At 43.7% G+C, this 8,684-nt stretch overlaps 1 long non-coding RNA gene across 1 annotated transcript; it reads left to right on the top strand.

The window, feature by feature from the left end:
- Nucleotides 1-4,551: 4,551 nt before the first annotated feature.
- Nucleotides 4,552-8,045, top strand: LOC129673742 (uncharacterized). The gene is made up of 2 exons (XR_008719693.1): nt 4,552-4,825; nt 5,656-8,045. It is a non-coding gene; the product is annotated as an uncharacterized LOC129673742 (long non-coding RNA).
- The last annotated feature ends 639 nt before the right edge of the window (nt 8,046-8,684 follow it).

An 8,684-nucleotide genomic window follows, 5' to 3' on the forward strand; every position in this document is an offset into this window, starting at 1 on the left:
AAAGAAAGAAAGAAAGAAAGAAAGAAAGAAAGAAAGAAAGAAAGAAAAGAAAAGAAAGAAGCAAGGAAGTAGGGTTTCTACTAACAGGAAGAAGTCCTGGAAGATGGGATAGCATTAAGCAATTAGACTGGGGCTTTTTATAGAAATTTAGCAGAAACTGTGGTGAGACCTATGAGTTGGTCAGTTCAGTTGGTCCAGCCATGGGATGTCCAGGTGCCTCCTCTCAGTTTTGGTCATGTTGCCTTCAGGAGGAATAGAGACAAGGAGAAACCAGAAACCTCCCATCTGGCATACTGGCTTCTAGCCAGGGCACAACCAAAGACATTTTTGTTGAAATATCTCTGGCATCCCTGGCCTTTGTCAAGGACAAAACTGACAACAAGCCTCGGGGCATTTCCTCGTAAAGACTATTTGCTTTTGGGGTTCCTCACACCGAAACTACCTAGCCAGTTTCTATCACGTGTTTTAATTAGTAATTATTTGTTGGGGGGCATCCTGTACATTTTAGGATAATCAGTACCTGCTGGATACCAAAGGAATCGCCCCTCTGGCTTAAAGCGGCCGGGAATGTCTCCAGACTATGCTTGACCGGGACTTCTCTCTTTGAGAACCACGGCACAGAGACGCATCACATACCCTGAGTGCCAGTTTCGGAGTTCATCACTTTCAATGATCACAGCAGTCACCCAGATGTCAACGAAAACAACAGTTGCCGCCACTAACCAAGGCTTTAAAAATCTGTATTGAATCTGGTGAAACAGTGGGATATTAGTGATGTCCTCTTGATGTAGGAATAATGTGGATCCTCAGACCATAGCCAAGCTCTTAGCCTCAGATAAAAAAGAGTGCCCAAGTCCTAGGCTCTTTCTGCAGAAGAATCTATGGGCTGTTCTGCTACAGGAAGTTTTTCAAATCCTAGCTGTCTTCTTATTTTCTCTCCAGAGCTAATGACAAACAATGTATTCACAGCTCTTCCTTCATCTTGATTGCCACAATCACCGAATGTGAGTCTTGAGGTATCAAATGTGTTGGTGTTACTTGGGAAGATTATTAAAAAGGCAGACACAAATGATGTCTGAGCCTGGGGCCCCAACAAATTCTCCCCGTGTGCCTTCCACCAGGCTCGTTTCTGCATACAGTTCACTGAGCTGTATCCTGGAGGTGCCTGGGTACTTCGTGGACCCTGTAAATCAAGAGGACATGCTTTAGAAAAACTGCATGATCTGCCTGGAAACAACTCCCGAAAGCCTTGACCTTAGGGAGTGATCTATTAGTGAAGGCCAAATGGTGTTCTGCTGATGTCACGTCTGTTACTTCCCTTGACTATATCTAAGTCTTAACTACATCTAAGTGTGATTGGTTGGTCTCTCCCCTGCCCCCACCTTCCACTCCCCCGGTACCCTGCCTTCCCTTCACCTTCCTGTTCTCTCCCTCCTCTTCTCAACCAAATAATCTTGAAAGACAAACATTTACAGCCTGGAACCTAGAGTCATTCACTGTTCAGTCAGCCAATACGATTTAGTCTCCTGCTAAGATTGAGGGTGACGGGCTGTGGGCGCCCACAAAGGTCCCCACCTCCAACACCATCAGCTTTCTAGTGGAAAATTCCTGGGCACAGAAGGGTCAGCTTCCAGACAAGAAATGGCCCAGATATGCTCCCCTGGGCACAAAGACCTTGGTGTTCAGCCAACCACTGTTATTAGAAGTGGGGACTTTTATGTTAGTGTCTGTTAAGTTTTCATCTCAGGCAGCTCTTTACTATAATGGTGATTATTATTTTTTTTTCTCCAAGGCCAGGCCTCCACCCTCCCATCTTTGGAGGAATGTGTTAATAATTTGCCCTGGGGAGATGAAAGTCTCTTTGATACAAGTAGAATAAACACATGGAACATTGCTCAAAGGTCTTGTTTCTACAATAGGAGCCCAGTTTTGGACTGAAACAAGAATGAAGAAAAGAAAAGAAAAATGGCCCTGTGGTTCCTTCCTTACTTGTGACTCTGGACAGTGCCCATAGTAACTACAGGAAGCTGCAGCCCACAAGGGCCGTTGTCAATGGCTGTGGTAAATTCAGACCTGAAAGGCCCCTTGCCTTTCTGCAGGGGATTGCATCTGGTGGGCAGAGGATCGTTCTAGATGCCACATTAAAACAGGCTTTGTGAAACAATAAAGCATCAGAGTGGAGGGAAACCGGAAACCATTAAGTCCAACTCTTCATTTCATGGATAAAGATGCAGTGTGGGAAGTTTGAAAGCGTCATGGCCCCACGTGTCTTCCCAATCCTGCAATAGTCTCTCCCCGAACCTGACGCTCCTATATTTTCCCTATCCCAAAGACCGAAGAAATCAAAGGAGCTCTCTTGTAAGATTTCCTTAATCTCCTTTTTTTTGTGCCCATTTTTTTGTACCCACCACTGCTTTGGAAGGTGTATCTTCGCACCAAGGTGGAAGGCCTCCATCCTATACCCCAAAATGCTGCCCTGAAGGCATCCAGCAGACAACTGATAGGGATGCTACCTCTCTCGGACTCTTTGCAACTCTTAAGTTCATCTGCCCGTCCCGAGGGCAGCCTGGGAAAGATGTGACACAGCTGACAGGAACATAATTTAGCTCTCTTTTGCACTTGCCCTTTCAAGTTCCATTTTGACATCCGTTTGTTAGGAAACTTGACATCCAAAAGACTTCTCAGACAGTCTGTCAACTGTAGCAAGGTTCAGTGTACAGGCTATGCTCCAAGCCTCACTCAACCTTGCGATGAGATTACAGCCCGCTCTACTTTTCTAAGCAGGAATAAAGTGAACATGATGAAATGATAGGTATGGTAGCAGGATCTTTTTTTTTAACTATGAAAAAATAGTCTTCATAAATGTGAATTTTATCTAATTATGAATTTCTATGCAATGGATAAAGGTTCTCATTTATGGCTGTTCCATTAAGAGTAATATCTGACTTATTCCTGCTTTAATTTAATTTCATGGCACATAAATTCATGTACTTTTTCTATATTATCATGATGAATTTCCTGTACATATGTTTATAAGGTTTTGTGCTGTTGGTCTTTTCTTTTGAGGCATTCAAATATCCAGTTTCAGCCTGGTAAGCCAAAAGTCATTCTGCCATTTATTTTCCAAAACTTGCAATATGGCAGTAACATACTTTTCCTGCAAATTGTGTGGCTTTGATGTTCATTATCTTAGAGTTCATAATACATTTCCCACCCCATCATCAAAGCCCTAAAACTTGTTTTGGCCCAGATACCTCCAGAGACTGAGTTCATTCCTTCAGTTGGTCTGTCAGGTTTTTTTCTTCAGAGCAATTTGTATCTTGAGGCCCCATTCCTCAGAGATGGGTCTCCCTCCTGCCCTACCTTCCCTCCTCCTCATGACCCTGCCTCTGCCCTATGCAGGCGATTGTTTCTAGAACACTCAGCTCCAGGATTATTTTTTTTTAATGTCACAGAATATTCAAGCATCTATTTCCCTAAAATAGGAATTTCAAAGATAACATTCAATTTGTATTTCTAAACTGACACCATTTCCAAACTTAAAACGCCCCTGAAAAGAAACTTGGTTTCATTTTTAACCCCCTAAATTAGGAGGTGTCTTTCCTTATAGGGCTGTCCATACTCAATAGCCACAACACTCAGAAACTTCTCCCTAAAACTCCTAACCAAAGACAGTTCCTTGACCACTTCAACAAAATGTTAATATTCGTAGGTTCTGCCCTAAAGTCCTGCGCTCACTTAATAGCCTTTGGGAAAGAGCTGTCATTAACATCCCGAGCTGACACACTTCATGTGCCCACGAGAAGGTGCCATGCATATGGATCTGGCCATCCAAATCACCAAAAGAATATGGCTTCTGTTACCCACACCTGCAAGGTTTCCATTCAGGCACCAGAAAAACCTATCATTGTTTTGTGCCTCTCCAGATATGACTGTCCCCTCCAAGCTATCAAGCAAAGTGACTCCTGGTTTCTAAATCGAGTTTGTCAAATACTGAGCTAAGAAAGAACATGAGTGCTCTTCCCGTTGGCACAAAACTCATAGAACCTCCATGAAGCAATCCTTTTGTGCTTAAAAAGGACAAAGAACTCTTAGGTAGCAAGGTTTGACACTTGGGACTTGCAATGGTTCACCCAGAACCATTGCTGCCTCGATGTCTTGTCACTTGTCCAAGCCCTGCCCTTGTCTAGATTTCCCTTGACCTGATACAATCTGGGCCCGTAAACAGGTGAGTCTTATAATGGCTCCTTTGTGTTCGTATCTTTACTTTCCACCCAAAGATCCTTAAAGGCATAAACACACAAAGCCAGGAGCCCAGGTACTCTGCTATCAGCCTGCTTACTTCTGGACCGTGGTAAAAGGATTCTCGTCCCCCGGATTAACCCATAACAGAATCCAGTTCCCACCTCTGGCACTGCAAGGGTTAAGTGGTTAGTCTGCTACCAGAGAGGGAGTCAACCGGTCAGGATTCAGGCTGTTTCACAATAGACTTGGTCTGTGGAGTTATCTCCAGACATGCCCTCTGTTAGGCTAGATAAACAGTTGCTGATACTCACTATTAATTGATAACTGGCTGGGACTTTCCACTAGAAGGAGATGGAAACCCAGTAACGCATTCCCAGGAGCAACCCTTTCTTTTGAACCAAGTCAACCCTGGGATTATGTGTTTGGAGAAAGTCAAAGCACCTTCGGCAATCACGTGCAGAGCGTGCAGACATTCATAAGTATCCTTGTACTCAAGAACTGTGAAGGAATTCATGAAGAGTGGACTGGGAGCTGGGATTTCAAGATGGGCTCAGGCCCACACAGTGAACTGGAGAGCCAGGTGAGCACTGCAGCCAGAAGAGGTACTGCTATACACAGCCCGCTTCTAATTCAGAGGGGGTTCAAAACGTGTGGATAACTCAGGTCAAGGAGTCAAAAAGTGACCTGGAAAGTTGATATCCCCAAACAAAACCCTTTACTTCTGTATAAAGCTAACCTCTGTCTGCATTTAGCTGGAAATCTCAGGTCAAAGATTTTCCTGAATGAAAAAAATCTGCTCTACCCGTGTGAGTCCTCACCAGATGCAGACAAAGGGTGTACACGGCACCCGTGTCTCTTATCTGGACAGTCTATGTTTAGAATGGGTTCTAATTGGAAGTTTATAAACCCTAAGGAGAAGCCATATTAAAACAGTGACAAGTCCTTGCTCGTGAATAGTACTGGTGACAGTTTTCTTTATCAGAGAATTTATACCTGGCGACGGTTAGAGTAAGGGAGGGGACAGAGATGCATTTCAAGGTATTAGATCCGTACATTAAACCAGTTCTGTGGAAACCAATCATTAGCCTATCATGTTAGAGTGTTTTCGGGGGTAACACCTGGACATTCTCACGTGCAAATTCTCAGACTTCTGGAAGGCTTCTTCCTTTCCTTCTGTCTCTGCTGTCTTCCCTCTCATTCTCCTGGTAAGCGGGAAGAAGGAAGTAGCTCTGACTGCAACTTACATGACTCTGAGATGTAAATGATGACATTGCTTCTGGTGGGGCGTGGTAGGAGAGGGTAGGAATCTCTGGCTGCAGTAGTCACCGGCCCACCAGCAGTGTGTAATTACTGAGCTCTCTCTCCTCTCTCTCTCTCTCACTGTCTCTCTCTCTCTCTCTCTCTCATCAGAGAAGGCCGATACAAACCTGTGGATGTCTGTGGCGTTTTCCATTCAAGCCTGTTCTCTGCTGGCAGAGTCCCTGTGACCCCAAGAGCCCCACAGGCTCTTCTTCATCAGAAAACAAGGCACAAGCTCTCAGTGTGCCCATGAGTAGCCAGACTCCCCTGCAGACCGGCTTAACAGAAGCTAGTTATTTTCTTTTTGGATGTTCCCTCTACCTGTTCAAAGACCTTGAAAGCACAAATATCATTTTATGTGGTTCTTCTATGCTCCTTCCTCACACTACATACAAACAAACATGAGAGAGAGCAAGAGAGAGAGAGAGTCAATCTCAGATAGTTGGGCCCTCCTTCTTTGACTAGGTGCTCCCTGTCTCACACAAACACACACACACACACACACACACACACACACACACACACGTAAAACAGCCTGTTCTGGGGTTTGTCTGGTTCCCCTACCTGTGAGGAGAAGCTGAGGGTATATGGTCTTAACACCTTATTTCTAGAAGAAATTTAACTTTTTTTCTTGAACATTTACTCTCAGGACGATAGCCATATAAATAGAACTGATTTTGAATATTAGAAGCAATATTATCTGGGCTTCTTTTTTTAACCCGTGCCATCTGGCTGGGCCCGCATCGACACCTACATAAGCACATGCTTACACTTGAGGATATCTGTGGTCAAAGGGGAAGGTCAGAAAATGAGAGAATAGCACACTCCAGAAGTTTTAAATCATACTTGAAAAAGAATTAATGAATCGTCCTAAATTAAGCCAAGCGGCACCATTGAGATTTCTGAGGCCATATGAAACATGCCAATGGTGGCCCAAGTGCCTGCTTCTTTAACATGAGAGCAACATAGGGGAATGATGCAAATCGCTTGAAAACGTGCATTCCTTCTGCTGCATTGCCCTTTCCATTTCATACCTCTGACTTTGCCTATGTTCTCACGTGCCCTCCAGCGGTAGGAGGACCCCAGCCAGCAAGACTTAATCTCAGGGAGACCACCACCACTTCATATTCCAAGGATTCTTTCACTCTGCTCTAGCAAGAAAAAAAGAAAAAGAAAGAAAAGAAAAAGCCTGTTCTGCTCTGTGTAACCTGTGTTCAAGGGCTGTGTACAATAAAGGCCCCATTCATAGCCTTTCATAATTACTGGTGACCAGATGACCTTCATCCATGAAAAATGAGAATAATTGTGAGTAGTTTTCTGAAACACAAGGGCCCCAACCTCACCCAGCCTTTATGGACTGAATTGTCCTCCCTGGATTCCCCTGTTAAGGCCATTTAGAGAGTTTTAAGGAGACAAGAAATGTTAAAGAAGTCATCAGCTTGTGGTTCTGATCCATAAGCACTGGAGAAAAAGAAGGAAAAAAAGCAAGAAGGAAGAGGAGAGAAAAAAAAGGTTTTCAATAGCTTGCATGGTTTTGCTTTAGTCTGTTGTGAAAGGACAGGTATTGATACAAGATACCCAAGACCATGTTCTCAGCAAAAAGGAGATTTGTTTGCTTCAGAGGAACAAAGAGCAGCAAACAAGAGACAAAGACAGGAGATAGAGGATGAGGAAGAAGAGAAAAGGAACAAGGGAGAGGGGGAAGGAATATTTGTCCCAGAAGGACAAAGGACTGTCCCTGGATAGAGAGGAAACAGACGTGGCCCATAGAAGAGCGACAGTTTACAAAGGTAAAAGGGGGAAACCCCATGTTAGAATAAGGTGTTTAATTTTAATTGGGCTTGTTAATTAGGTGAGCCAAAGGGGGATTTTGATTGGTAGTCAGATTCTGGAGAAGGAAGTGGTCAAATAAGGAAGTAGACCTTGGTGGCTAGCTTTAGGAATGTAATCTAACAGTTTTTAGCAGGGAAGAGGGCATGGAGGAGGGCAAGGCCTGCCCCAGCCACGTTTGCCGTGCTTGGTCCTGCTAGAGACCCTGCAGGTTGAAAAGATGAACAGGGGAGTTTCTTGAATAAAACGTGTCCTAGCCCAGCGTCAGGTGATGCTCACACCTTTTTCATGAAGATTCTCTGTGGTTTTGGGTAACTTGAGTTGAAATGTAAGGCATACTATGATTGACTCGTTCATAGTGGGTTAATGACAAAATCATTCACTTATTTGAAACAGAGGTAATTAGAGACTGGCGCCATTGGAAAGGGGAGTCTTTCCTTTTTATTTTAAAATATATTATATATGTGTATTTCCTGGAAACTAATCCTTTAGCTTCTTTACAGATCTCCTAACAACTAGAGGAGGATATTATGCTGTTTCTATTCCTTTCAAATCTCATGATCCTGGACACATCTTCGAAATGGGCTCAGTCGTGGCACTCATGTCTGAGATTGGTGTGGTGGTTAAATGAAACATTACACTCAAAGCCCATAAACTAGATTGATACCGTTTTTTTGTTTGTTTGTTTTTGCTTTGTTTTTACAGTTGTTTTATGGATCCAAATGCTAAGTTAAAACTTACTCAAGGATTTTGCCTTAAGTTGCGCAGGATTCAACCTAGGTTTAGCTGAAGAACACAGGTAAGTTTAGGGTTCAACTCCAGACCCATCCACCTAACTCCAAAGTCTATGGTTAGAATCACCCACCACTTCCTCTGCTTTTCCAGACAATCAGATCTGTCTGAGCATCACACACTCACGAACAGAGCTGAAAACACTCAGCAGGAACTCTTGATTTGGGGCTGGAGAGATGGCTCAGAGATTAAGATAGCTGGCTATTCTTTCAAAGATCCTAAGTTCAATTCCCAGGAACCACACTATGGCTCATAACCATCTATAATGAGATCTGGTGCCCTCTACTGGCATGCAGGCCCACTTGCAGGCAGAATACTATATAAATAATAATAAACAAACAAACAAACAAAATACCTCTTGATTTACTCCAAGCAGAGTCCTTTCAGACTGAAATCACTGCCCAAGGCAGCTGTGACTGAGCCATCCAAACCTTTCTCCATGTTTCCCAGGGCCTCCTTTCTCTTCCTCCGTACTGAGGCTGAGAAGAAATGGCAACAAAATTAACAGAGCAAATAAA

Source organism: Psammomys obesus, unplaced genomic scaffold (assembly GCF_907164565.1).
Source record: "Psammomys obesus unplaced genomic scaffold, mPsaObe1.curated_primary_1811, whole genome shotgun sequence".
In the NCBI taxonomy this organism is placed as follows: Eukaryota; Metazoa; Chordata; class Mammalia; order Rodentia; family Muridae; genus Psammomys; species Psammomys obesus.